The following is a 14,120-nucleotide window of genomic DNA, read 5'->3' as shown; positions in this document are numbered from 1 at the left end:
TGGCTTCATTTTTCTGAGTGCTGAGATTACAAGTATGCATCCTCTTATCCAGCATGAGATAGCTCATGTATAATAAAGTTATTTACTGAAATAAAGTGATAGTCTGTTCCTAGTTTTGCATCATTAATAAAAATGCTAATGAAAATTACTAAATTGTGTTTGATAGCAATAATTAACTTTAAGTTGAAAAAAGTTCTAACTTTGAGCAGTTTTACCATTGTACCTTGGGGGTGGGATTGCCTGTTACTAAGATTCTCTTTTATTGAGATATTTTGTAGGGAAGTAGTAAGGATGTTATCTTCTTTCTATATCTCTTTGCTTATTCTCTAGACACTTTGGTTTTTTTGAACCATTTTTCTTTCTGTTGCCCTCATTCTTTGTTTTGCTTTGTTATTTCAAACTGAACATATGTACCACATTATAGAGGGGTTTCATGTGATACTATCTAATAAAATATGAACTAATGAGGGGTTATGGAAAAATAGGGATTTTGTTTTTGGTTAAATTTCCAAAGACAAAAAAGAAAAACAAACAAACAAACAAACAAAAAACCCCAAACCCTATCACATTAGGAATGTGAAGGAGGGCTACTTGTCAAAACCAGAGGCTCTCTCTTTCTGGCTTCAGCCCCTTCGAAGAGATGGGAAACAAGTCTCATAAACCGGAGGTTGGTAGGAAAAAAATGAACCAAACACGCTCTGAACAGAAAGAAACTGTTCCCTGAAGGGTTTTGAAAGGAGAAGAATTTTAACTGGGTCTTGAAATAAATGCTTCTGACATTGAACAAAAGGAGACTCAGCCCTCTGGCCACACAGCAATGCTCTGGGGCTACTGGGATGTGTCACTCTGGAATTTCACAAGCTAGAGCAAAGCAAGGAGGCCATAAAGATGAATGGCTGCCTGATTACTGGGATCAAAGGAGGGGGCTTGTTAAAGAACTGTTTCCATTCCAAATCTAAAAGTCCTCTAAACTCAGTTCATTTTAATCTGGAGAAGATTTAAGGATGCGTGTTACATGATAGCACATCTACATTTAAGGTCCATGTCCAGGAAGAAGAAGAACCTCTTTAGAAAGCAGTAATTCTAGGCTGTCATTTTACTGTGAGCTCATAATAGGAAAAATTTATGTTGTAATCTCCCTGATAAAGTTCAATAGCCCAATAAACTGAGTCAACACTAAACCTTGGCCCAGTCCTTAACCTTTACATACCTCTACCCCCTTCATCTGCACAGTCTAAACAACAGGCGAATTGCACATTAACTACTCTATGTCTACACTGTGCGGCAGACTCAGGAGATAAAGCTCATTCCAGCTCTGGGTACCATGATCCATAGGAAGTCACAGTCAGGTTATCTGCTGTTGCTATGGCCTTGAGGCCATGAGGCTCTTAGCAGCCTAGAGAACAGCATTCACTAGGCACAAGGAAGGGAGGCTTTGCATGATGCTCCTAAACCACTACAGAATGCTTTCTCCCACTTCCTAAATATATCACCATACACTAGTTTAACAATTCCAGAATCATTTCTCTTGTATTATATTCCATTATCCTATCCATAGAGGGCACTAACAAGCCTGCAGCAAACTCATGAATAGCTCTGACAAGGCACAGGTTGGTCCTTCGATCTACAAACCTAAATCTAGCTAATATTTGTCACAGCTCTGTATGTGCGGTCATTTTGTGTATCATCTGAGATACCTCATGTATTCATTGCTTAAAAATCTCATGAAGTAGATGGGGTTATCATTCCATCTTTTTAGCAATCAGTGGCAAATTACAAACATTAAACAATTTTCTCTAATCTATACAGTTAATATGGGCTCTAGAGTGTGGGGAATCAGGATGGCATCAATGACTATTAGCCCAATAGGAGTACTGTGAAGGGTTTTATTTATAAGCAAAAGGTTTTCTCTACCTTGTGGGAATTTTCACTAGAGAGAGAGAGAGAGAGAGAGAGAGAGAGAGAGAGAGACAGAGACAGAGACAGAGACAAAGAGAGACAGAGACAGAGACAGAGAGACAGAGAGCTCAAGCAAGTATTCATTTCCATGTTTCTTTAAAACTTTCTTTCTGTACTTGTTTAAACTTGTACTGGTGGGAAAAGAACTTCAGTAAAACCATGTTACATTTTTCTTAATCAAGAAAGCACATGTTACTTAGTCAGTAGACTATGAATGCTGAGAGGGACACAGTGCTGAGTTGGGAGGGTGGCTGCACTGCTGGCTACTGAAATGTAGTGTAGTAACATCCACATTGGGCCTGGCTTACCAGCAACTAAACTCCTCTGGGATTTTCTTTTTATCTTTGACTTATGACATTCCAGCATCCTCTTAAAACACTTTCTCTAATTGTATTTAATACCATGAGAACATACCATGGCTTGGACTCTGAGCAGAGCTTAGGACCACAAGTCAAAAGAGTGATTTCTTTGTTATAGGTGTCTGAGAGAAGGGATTACACTGTGCCCTTTAGTAGATGAGTTGTGCATAATCTTTGCTTGCCGGGCAATCTGTCCCTGCATAATGGGTTGCAGGGAAAGCAGGAAAGGTTCTACCCTCTAGGGAATGTGTGTCCATCAAGTGTTTGTACCACCTGTAGACACTGATTGCTTAGGATGCTTGGCAAAATCTCTTTGGAGAGATGAGAACTATCAACTCAAAGAATCATAGTCTAGTGCCTGCCTTTTTTTTCTTCCACTGTGAGGTGAGCATGGTTGCTACAGCCCCTAGCCAAACCTAACAATATGCATGTGGTGGCAGAAAGTGCTTGAAAAAGAAAGACATGTTGTAAAGAAAGATGATTAAACACACATTTTTGGCACTGTAACTTAAGAAATATAAAAAGTAAAGATACAAAATCAGTTGAAAATGGGATACTACAATGCAATGTTATGGTGCTCACATGACATAACTTACTGCTAATGCTATTTAATTCAGAATTCCGAGAGACAATGAAACAGACATTATCCTTTCAGAGACGAAGGGTTTTACATTTTGCCACATTAAGTCTCATAAAGTTGGTTCATATCTTTTCACAGACTGACGTCCACATTAGTCTATATCATAGCACTTCAAATGACAGTTACAGTGGAGGCGGTGTTGTAAAGCAGAGCACACAGAAGTGTCTGTGACAGTGTGCAACACCCTTAAGATGCCCTATGTTGCCATATACGAGGGGGGGTCAATGATCAACATGTCCTGAACATAATGCATAACACACAAAATATATGTGAGGTCTAAGACAGATGTCGTCTTTATCTACAACAGCTAGAGAATTTCCATGGCTAAAATATTAGAAGATTCCTTGATTGCTCTCTATGGATTGAACTATTTTTGTAAACATATCCTTCATTTTCCTTCTTTCTTTTTCTTGCAGCTTCTCCTTTAAAAGCTGTAAGAGTGGACTTGGGTTTGGCTTCATGACTGTCTCATGTAAGCTTAGCGTGACAACCCTTCACTCTGTTATCATTGCGTTTGCTTTTTAGATCATGTAGGTTTCCAAAGATCTTTTTTCTTCTTTTGTATTCTTTGTTTCTTAAAATATTCTTTTAATAATTTCACAGATGTAATGTATTTTATCATCTACTCTATTTTATTCTTTTTTTTTTAAGTCTTGTGATATTCCTCCAAACAAAATCCCCTTCCTACTCTGATACTTTCTTCTTGTTGTCTATGGCCAACTACATTCAATTAGAATTGCCTGCCTGAGTATAGATAGATAGTTCACTTCAGCCAGAATAGTTTAGCAGTGCCTACACCAGTGGCTACAGTAGACCACTCTCCCCTTCTAGACACCACTCACTGCCTGTACTTCCCCAGGGAGAAGTGTGGCCTTCTGAGTCATCCCCATCTGTAATGAGGTGTTCATAGGTCAGTCGTACACAGATCATGAACAGGTTGCCTCTCTGCTGTCAGCTGCAGCTGTTTCATGGTACAACAGCCTCAGCATATCCAGAAAACAGCTTTTCACAGCCCCTTCCTCAGCCTCTGTCACTTACATTCTTTTTACCCTCTCTTCCATGATGTTGCCTGAACCATGGAGAAGATGACTATGACCATTTCCAGCCTTATACATTTCTTGTTGAGATATGTGCTGTCCGGCTAATTGGGAAGGCTTTCTGTGCTATTTGTCACTTCATCTTGCTTCTTTGAGACACTCCCCATTCTTCTTCCTTTAGAGGCTGATGTTAGTACTTTCCTTATATAGTTGGTTCACTGAAATGTCACTGATGACCTTGTGCTAACCTGGTATTTGTACTATTTCTCAGTAAGTTTTCTGTTATCTTTCTAAAAAAGCTTTCTTCTCTATCCTTTTTGACATTCTCAAATTCCGCTGAATTTATATTTGCTCTTTTAATGCAGTCATAAATCCCTGTGATTTTTCTTCTTTGTCTCCATTTTCTCTTCCTTAATTCTCATTGTGTATATCTTCAAATAGCCTTGAGATCACTAAGGTTTTCTTTGATGTATCTTTCGACAAATACCTTCTAGCATATTTTGAATCTTACTCAGTGTATCTTATTTTTCATTTCAAGACTTTTTGTTTGCTTTTCCAAAAAATTGCTTCCATCCCGTTTTTCAAATTTTGTGGCAATATTAAACCACCTATTTGTATTTTCTAGAAGTGTATTGATTTTTCTTTTCCCCTAAGCAGGTGTTTTAAATTCTCCACACCAGAATTTACTTATACTGGTCTTTTCCTGTTGTCTTATTATGACTGTTGGTTACCTCCTAGTTTTTGGAAGCTCTGGATAGTTTGTACTGGAATACCTGTGTATTTTAAAAATTGGGTATTTATTATAATCTTGGCTATCTTCTTATGTGACTGTTTTTTTTTCAAAATGTCATAAAATAGACTGCATGTTTCCTGTAGGCTTTTAGTTAGTTAGTTAGGCTTTACTTTTAGTCCTTCAACACTAGATGGTGGAGTCAACCCAGTTCTCTAGTGATTTTGCTGCTACATGTTGTTCCTATTTCAGCCCTAGAGGGCAAGCCGAGCCAAGGTTTATTTCAAATCTGCTCTGCATATCTTTATCAGCAGAACTGAAGGAGCACTTCAAAAGGTTACATCCCTTCAATGTCCTTCCTAGTCCATAGGACAAGTCCAGGTGACTTTTCCATAATTTATAGCCACTGAACAGCTTCCGTGACATTCTTCTTGGTTCTCAGAAGGTCAAACATGGATCAATAGTAGGCTTCTGTCACCAGTGCTGCAAAACTGTGCCACGATGTGAGTCTACAGCCACCACAAACATGGTAGTACTGGGATTGGACAAGGTATCCCACCTTAGGGGATGCTTACAGCTTAAATGGACTTGTGGCCTGAAATTGCTTCAATTAGCCATGGGTGATGTTGCTTAATCTAGAAGTCTAAAATTCAGTTACCTGCCAGTCTCCATGTGTTGCCAAGACTATTACAAAGGCTCCAGTTGTGGCACCAATCTAACTGAGAGAAGTCATTAAATCTGCCAGTGTTACTTTGACTGCCTCAGCAGTGAGTTCAAAGATAAAGTCTTGCACCTACTACACATTCCTCCCTGTTCCTTTTTCTGGTACCCAGACAGCTACATAGCATCCAAAGTCCTGCAGTCACAAAATCCCACAGATGTGCACCTAGCCTAGTCCTTCCACCAAGCAGAGGACTCATTCTCAGGGCTGTACTGTTTGAACAGAGGTAACCATGGCAATTCATTTTCCTCTGCCCTCTTCAGAGCATTTTTTTCCTTTTTATTATATTAAAACTGGAACCTGTGCTCTGTAACCTGAGTTCTTAGCTGCAGGGATGGCAGTTTGCTGTGTGAATAGCTCTTCACTCTTCTGGAGTGTCTGCAAGGAACATTTATTCCACTGTTACCCCTTTGTTCCGCTGACATTTCTTTTCCTTATGTCCACTGGTTAGCTCAGGCTGGCCTTGAACTCTTGGTCATCCCACATCATAGCTTGAGTGTTAGGGCCCTGTTCTTTGCTGTCACATGCAACTGGGGCTTCTTTTTATAAAGCAAATATGAATTCCTAAAATATATTTAAAAATCTTCTGAGGTACTCAGCAACAGTGAGGCAGAAATCTATCTTTACATTTCTTCTGTTGCTATGGAAACTTTAAGTTATCACTTGTCGATATGTGGTAAATACTTAGAAACATTTCAACATGATGGCCAACCTGTTTATATATTTTATCTGAGATTTTAAAGGGGTTTGAAGATTCTTCAAGTAATTTGCCTTTCCTAATTTTCTAGGTGCTTTTTTTTAAATCACAAAGTGGGAAGATAGGAATGTTGCTCTTCAGTAACTCAATTTCTGTCTGAGTTTTGGTGTGGGAAATAATTCAGTGGTGAAGTTTACTTAGTATGTATGAGGCCTAGCTTAAACTCAAGTATCAGAATCAAATGTGTGTGTGTGTGTGTGTGTGTATTAAAATATGGAATCTAAGAAAAAATTAAAGTTTTTGCTTAATATCTTTGGTTCTCAATTTTTAAATTGTACTTAAAATATTTGATAATATTTGGTAATGAGTCAGTTGTTCTTCCTATGGGGTGACAATCCCTTTAAGCTTCTTCAGACCTTTCCCTAACTCTTCCATAGGGGTCTCAGACATCAGCCAAGTGGTTGGCTGTAAGTATCTGCATTTGTAGCAGTCAGCTGCTGGTAGAGCCTCTAAAAGTACAGCTATACTAGGCTCCTCACTGGAATATAAAACAAGTTTATAATTATTATTCTACTAAAGTGTCTGTAAGTGGGGATATTATTAACATTATATTACAACTTTGATAACATAATCCAGAGAGTGAGGACGGTGATAGAGAGAAAGTGATGGTGTTGATGGCGGTGGGGGGAGAGACTGGAAGAGAGAGAGAGAGAGAGAGAGAGAGAACAACTGTGATATGTTTTTACTTGGGCCCTTTATAAATAAAACAGGAAGAAATTAGATTAAACCTGTGTGGTGTGTTGATAGCCTCAGCAACATAGCATCCAAGGAAATAGCACACGTGAAAGCGTTTGGTTTCCTCCAGATAACTAATGATACCATGCACCTAGCAATACTGCTTAAAATGGCTGCTAGTCTTATTAAGTGTCCCAGTCTTAGCTTTTTTAAAATTCAGATTTCTAAATTGCTCCTTTAAGAAGAACCTAAAGGATGCTAGTAGCATTATTGCAATTGCACCTAGTAAAACATATTGCTCTGCAATTGCAACTTGCAAACCACAAATGAAAATTCCAGAAGCGAATATTCTCCCAACCCTCATCATACAATAATCTGGTTACCAGTCCCAAAATGAAATCCATAGTATGTACTCACTTATACATGGATATTAGCCATAAAATACAGTCAGCATGCTCTACTCCACAGACCCAAAGAAACTAAACAAGAAGGAAGACACAAGCGAGGAGACTTGAGTCTCTCTTAGACGAAGCAATAAAATTGTCATAATAGGCAGACTGAGGGAGGGAACTTGGAGGGAAGGGGAAGGGAATGGGGAGGTCAAGATCAGGTGTGTGAAAGGGCAGGAGAGAGAGATAAATGGCCATGAGAATGAATGGGAATCTGCAGCTAACAGTGGTGAGGAGGTAGGGGACATCTCCAGGACCAGAGACCTGAGATAAAGGTGGCACCCAAGAATCAATGGGGGGTGATCTTAGCTGTGACTCACAGCACTGGGGATATGAAACCCAAAGAGGCCACTTCCTATAGCCAGGCAGGAACCCCAGTGGAGTGATAGAGACATCAACCTACACACAAAACTGAAATGCAGGCAAGGGGGATGGAGCAGACACTGAGGGAATGGCCAATCAATAACCTGTCTGACTTGAGACCTGTCCCATGGGCAAGTACCAATCCCTAACACTATTAATGATACTCTGTTATGATTGCAAACAGGAGACTAGCATGGCTGTCCTCTGAGAGGCTCCACCAGCAGTTGAATCAGACATATACAGACACCCACAGCTGGAGTTTGGGAACTCTTACGGAAGAATAGGATGAAGGATTGTGGGACCTAAAGGGGATAGGGTCTCCACAGGAAAACTAACAAAGTCAACTAACTTGGATCCTTCGGGCTCTCAGAGTCGGAACCACCAACTAAAGAACATACACGGGCTGGACCCAGGCCTCCTCGCACATATGTAGCAGATGTACAGCTTGGTCTTCATGTGGGCCCTTAACAACTGGAACAGGGGCCATCCCAAAAGTTGTTGCCTGTAAGTAGGATATGTTCTCCTAGCTGGACTGTCTGCTCTGGCATCAGGAGAAGTGCCTAGCCTCTAACAGATTTGAAGTGCCCCAGTGGGGAATTATACAGGAGAATGGGAAGGGGAATGGCAAAAGGATTGTGGGAGAGCATGGCCATGAGAGGGAGCAGTGAGTAAGATGTAAGTTGAATAAGTAAATAAAATTAAATTAAATTTAAAAAAAAAACAATAATCTGGTTAGAGTGGATCATGGTTATTTTTGTTATTATAAATAATTTTGTAGAAAATTCAGGACTATTCTATTGTCTTTCATATATATATATATATATATATATATATATACACATACATACATATATATACATACATATACATACACACATGTATATACATTTATACATATATCCTCATGTATGTTTGTAAATATGCTCATATGTTCTCATATATACATATATAAAAGAAAAACAATAGAACATATTTATATATATATATATATATATATATATATATATATATGCATATATATATTCTCTTAGGAAGAATTTAAAATCTTTGCTTATTTTCTCATCTAGAACAAACTAACACCAAACTGGATTTGTGAAATATGCTTTAGAATTTAAGGCAATTTTGTTCCTAATTTTTCTCCTAAAAACAATATTCCTAAATGGACTTATCTGAAGTAACTGGGAGAATCTTGATCTAGATTATTTAAATTACTTTTGACTACTCTCCATATATGCAGGCTGTGTGGGTTATTTGAATGAAGTGTATTCTAGTTTCCCCATTTGTACATGAACAGAATCTGGAGTCAGACTACCTGTTCCTGCACAGACCAGCTCTGCACCTGAAATAATGCATACATGATCATTCATAAGCTGAGGAAAAATTTTATGTCTGCCTGATGTTACTGACAGTCCATGTGATTTTTAGTGGGAAAATGTGTGGGATCTACTAACTCAGAGTTTGGGGCAACTGTCTCCTCTGATGGTTTCAGGGCAGAATATGCTTCTTTAGTTTTTTATCTGCCAGGTGGCACCTGTGTTCCCTCTTTCCCTTCTGTCCATCAGGGCATCTCCTTTCCTGTTTCACAGCTTTCATTAGTTTCCTAGGTAATTTGCTTTCATGGCTTGGAGAGTGTGCTGTGCCTCACTCACAGCTCAGCATTGTGATCTTTCCTCTGTCACCTACATATTTACATGGATCACCAAAACAACAATAAAAAATAACAGGAGCTGCAATGAACACAAAGTAAGTAAAATATTAGTGATCTGTTACAGAAGGAAATCTGTGTAAGCCTGGCAGCAGGAGTGGAGGTAGTGCGCAGAACTACAGGCTCTTGGAGGATCTCAACAGTAGCTTGCCTTCCACGTGTTTACTGCTTCCTTGAATTCAATGTTTGATGAGAAACTTCCCTAATATAATGCACTTTTAAAGAACTTATTTCAGAAACAGTACAATTCAGTTACCTCCTAGCTTTTACATTATTTAGATAGTATGACTGGCATGGAGGCAATTTAAATATGTGAGAATGTGTGTGGTTATATGTAAACATAATTTTATTCAAGAGAAGGGACTCTGGATTTAGACTTTTGTATTAGGAAGGGTTCTCCAGAGTCCAGGAACTTATGGGATGTCTCTATATAGTAAGGGAATTTATTGTAATGACTTATGGTCTGTAATTCAACTAACTAACAATGAGCAGCTATAAATGCGAAGTCCAAAATTCTAGTAATTGTTCAGACAATGAGGCTTGTTGTTTCCCCTGCTCTTCTATATAAGCTGGAATCCTGAAGAAGTCGGTTCCAACAGATGTAGTGGCAAATATGTGCAAGCAGGTGAAGAAGAGTGAGTCTTCCTTCTTCTAATGTTTTTATCTAAGCCTCCAGCAGAAGGCTAAACTGGGGTGGTTCCAATTAACGGTGTGTACCATATGCTTGAATTTGGAACTTGCTTTGTCCCAGGATGACCTTGAACTCAGAGATCTGCTTGCCTCAGTCTCTGGGATTAAAGGTGTGTACTACCTTGTGTGGGCCTAAGCTTTTCATGGCCACTATGCCTCAAAATCTCTATGTCAAGATCCATGTCAGAAGCCTGTGTCTTCCAGTTTCAAGATCCGGTGTGCCCTCCAATTCTGGGTTATAGTTCATTCCAGCAGTAGTCAAGTTGACAACCAGGAATAGCCATGACAACACTTTTCTGCATCCTCCAAGGATCCATAAAGGATACTGAGAAGAGATATTTAATTCTGATGAGTTCTAGCAGTTCATTAACAAAAACTTGCTTACCTGCTTTTTAGGTTAAATAAATAAATCACTTAAATTACATGAGAAGAAATATTAACTATATGCCTGGCTTCATTAGTTTTAACACTTCAGTATGGATAGTGTGCATATGGGAGACCTTAATCTGGGTAATCCCTCCAAGATGTACCCTGAAGGCTTATCTCCTCAGTGACTCTAAGCAATGTCATATCTATTTAAACACTACCAGGAACCATCAGAGACCTATCATAAACATGGGCCTCCTGAATCGCAGGCCACATGGGCTTCAATCCTAACTTATCTACTCAAACAATATACCTGTCACATTTTAAATGTCTTATTGTCTCTGTTGTCAAAACTGCAGAAAATTTTATAGGTTGGAATTTATGTTATTTTAAAATCAATGGGTGATTCTCACCTCAGTAGCAAAGATAATGTGTTTCCAGTGCTCAAAGTACACCCAACAACTTTTGAAAATTGCCTGATAACATTATGGTATTTCTATCACTTAGGTAAAAACCCATTTACTCAGTAAATAATATAAGTTCCAGGTCATAGAAAAAGGAATGTACTTCAGTTGGAGAGGAAACAATGGGGGTAAGTAGATTTAAGTGGGGTACCAAATTTTAGATATGCCCACATGTTCTGCAGAGCTTACATGAGGGAAAACATACCTAGATTCCCAAATATTTACACATTATGCAGTTGAAAAAGAGAAATATGTTTTTTAAGTTGGATTTTTAAAACATGAAATCACATTGTTCTAATTAATTCACAAATAAGCCATCACATCGCTTGTGAAGAAAGCCACTCAAGTCCTCGCCAATTTTAAAATAATTTAGTGTCATCATCAACCTTAAATAATCATTTTTTTATTTAATCCTTTTGAAATATTTTTCCCATACAGTAAGGTATGAAAAAGCACAATATTCTGTGGTTTCAACCCCAGAAAAATGTTAGGGGGTAAACATGCCAAAGAAGGGGAGAAGGAAACTGAGAAGCTGCCCTCTTATTCCCTGCGAGGGGTGAGGCGGGTGAAACAAGATTACAACAAGAGGTGACTAAAGAGTATGATATAAATCATCGTATTATGACGTCTTTTTCCTTAAAATCTGTTGGTTGTGGAGAACTCTTGTTGCCAAGTGTTATTGCATAGCAAATCTTCCTCTTTTGAAGCACAGAAAGACAGAATGGGAAGCTGCATTCTGAATTACTTCTTTATTGGTATGCAGATTCTCTCAGGTGTCCATGACCATTTCTGCTGGGGAATTTTATATGTCTTATGTATAGTGAATGGAAAGCTCAGAGCTTTCCACAGGATTACATTCTGGATGGAAGGTCTCTGATCCAATCATAAAGGCTTTACTTAGGGGTTTATTTGGTATGTAAATTTAGTAGAATGTGCTATCTACAGTAAATGAAGGCTAAGCTTTTGAATTATTTAACACTTAGTGACCCATATTGACCCCAGAAAACTAGACTATAATAACCATAAATGATGCATGAAGAATATAAACTATGTACAATCTAGGCAATAACATTTTATAGGTTAAATTGATACACTAATTAAGCATTGTAGCTATATCACACATTTTATGTAGCCTTTAAGTATCAAGCATTTCCCATTTCCTACTGTGAGTCAAGATATTTTTTAAGGTAAAATGTATTTGTTATTTGTTATTTCTTTCCTTGCATCAGTGACTTACTCCAAAACACTCTTATTACCACCAGCTGTGATCATTTAACTTTTCATGTTCAAATTAGTCTTTTTTTTATCAAATTAGGTTTATAGTCCCACATCAAAAACAATGATTTTGCATTCTATCTTAAAATCACTAATGAACTAAAACTTGCTTTCTGAGGAAAAGTAAAGGGTCTCTATTCTGGTGAGCATACAAAAGAGTCAGAGCCTGCATGTGACCTCAAGACCAAGTGCAGAGAGGCATTGGTGTGTTTAGGGGTAGCTACTGAAGGAGCTTCACTTGTGTCATTATAAGATATTCTTATATGATGCCAATAAAAATATGTTCTTATTGCAATTTAATTTTTTTTCAAAATTATTGTCCTATTTCATTAGGTTAATATTCTGTGATATACATAATTATTTGCCCATACACTATGATTATTATATAATTACTCCCAGAAGGTTGATGCCTGTTTTATTCTCTTCTCCCTTTTTTTTTTTACTTTTGATTAAAAGCAACTTAAATGAAGAAGGGATTAACAATTCAAGGGATGGGAGCTTGAAACAGCTGGCCACATGACACCAGTCAGAAGAGAGGAACAAATATGAGCTTGCTGCCCCGATCCCTTTCTCCACATATATAGTCCAGGATGCCAGTCACGGAATGGCTTCCCCAACTACAATATATAATAAAGTGGCCAATGAGGATAGATAACCCTTGTTTCCAATATCATTTTCCACTAAACCCAGCCAGGTCTTCTGATAACTGACTGATGAAGGGTTTGGAAAGTGTGGGTACAAGAGAGATCAGAGTATTTTTCTATTTAAAGAAGAAATTTATTTAAAAATTATATCACAAGGATACACATTTCAGCCACTTTCTATTGTCCAAATAATGAAATAATTATAAATCGCTAAAAAGTAGAAATTAATATATATTTGTTTTATAAGTAGATGATGAAATGAGAGAATGGACAGAACAGGAAAAGGGAAGAGTTGGTGCTTTCTATCTCACAGTTGGGTACCAAGAATGAGAGAAAAGTAGAAATAGAACATATAGTAGAAGTGATAATTCTGGTGCTCAGTCTCTTTCAATAAATACAGTAAGGTTTGATAAGTTTTCACCAACAGAGAAGTTTGCACGGAAGTTTTGATGGAAGCATAATTTCAAGGAGGTTTTGGTCTTACAGACTGCATGTTTATTATAATGGAGAAAGAGGATTGGCAATGAACAGGCTTAGGGTATAATCAAGCAACATGTTGACCAAGCAGTGAACTCTATCAATAGCTAAAGACACCATGAAGATGCATTTCTAAATGGATAGAATCAACCTGGACTTAAGAAAACATAATAAAATAAGATTGTATTCAAATATAAAAGGTTGGAGCAGCATGATTCTTGAAAAAAATGTCAATGTCATAGAAATCAAAAGGTAAACATGGAGGTTTGTGCTCATAATTCCAGAACTTGGGGGATGGAGGTAAAAAAAGTCTAGAATTCCAGGCTCTATTAGCTTCACACTAAGTTCAATGTCAGCCTGGGCTATATGAGTCCTTGTCTCAGAAAGAGCAAGGGAGAGATTGATTAAAAAAAGTAAAAAGTTACCACAGGCAGATGTTCTGTCTCCTATGTCTTGACTCTACTGACTTTGGTATCATCTTAGAAAGGAACAAAAGTGATCTGAATGGGCATTGGGGCTTGATTTGATCAACTGGAAAGGGTAAAATGTTGTAGACAGCCAATTGTATAAAAGTGTTATTGCATCATTGTGAACTTGTGAAGCTAGTCCTTGGGTTCTAGTTACAAAGGAAAATACTTCCAGACTCTCACACAGTAAGTGTAAAGGCCAAAAGATAAGTTCTTTTCTTTTCTTTTTTTTTCTTTTTTTTTTTCAATGGAAAGAGAGGCCCATTGGACTTGCAAACTTTATATGCCCCAATATAGGGGAATGCCAGGGCCAAAAGAATGGGAATGGGTGGGTAGGGAAGT

The sequence above is a fragment of the Mus caroli genome, chromosome 3, assembly GCF_900094665.2.
Source record: "Mus caroli chromosome 3, CAROLI_EIJ_v1.1, whole genome shotgun sequence".
NCBI classification, from domain to species: Eukaryota; Metazoa; Chordata; class Mammalia; order Rodentia; family Muridae; genus Mus; species Mus caroli.
This window is presented reverse-complemented; position numbering follows the sequence as displayed.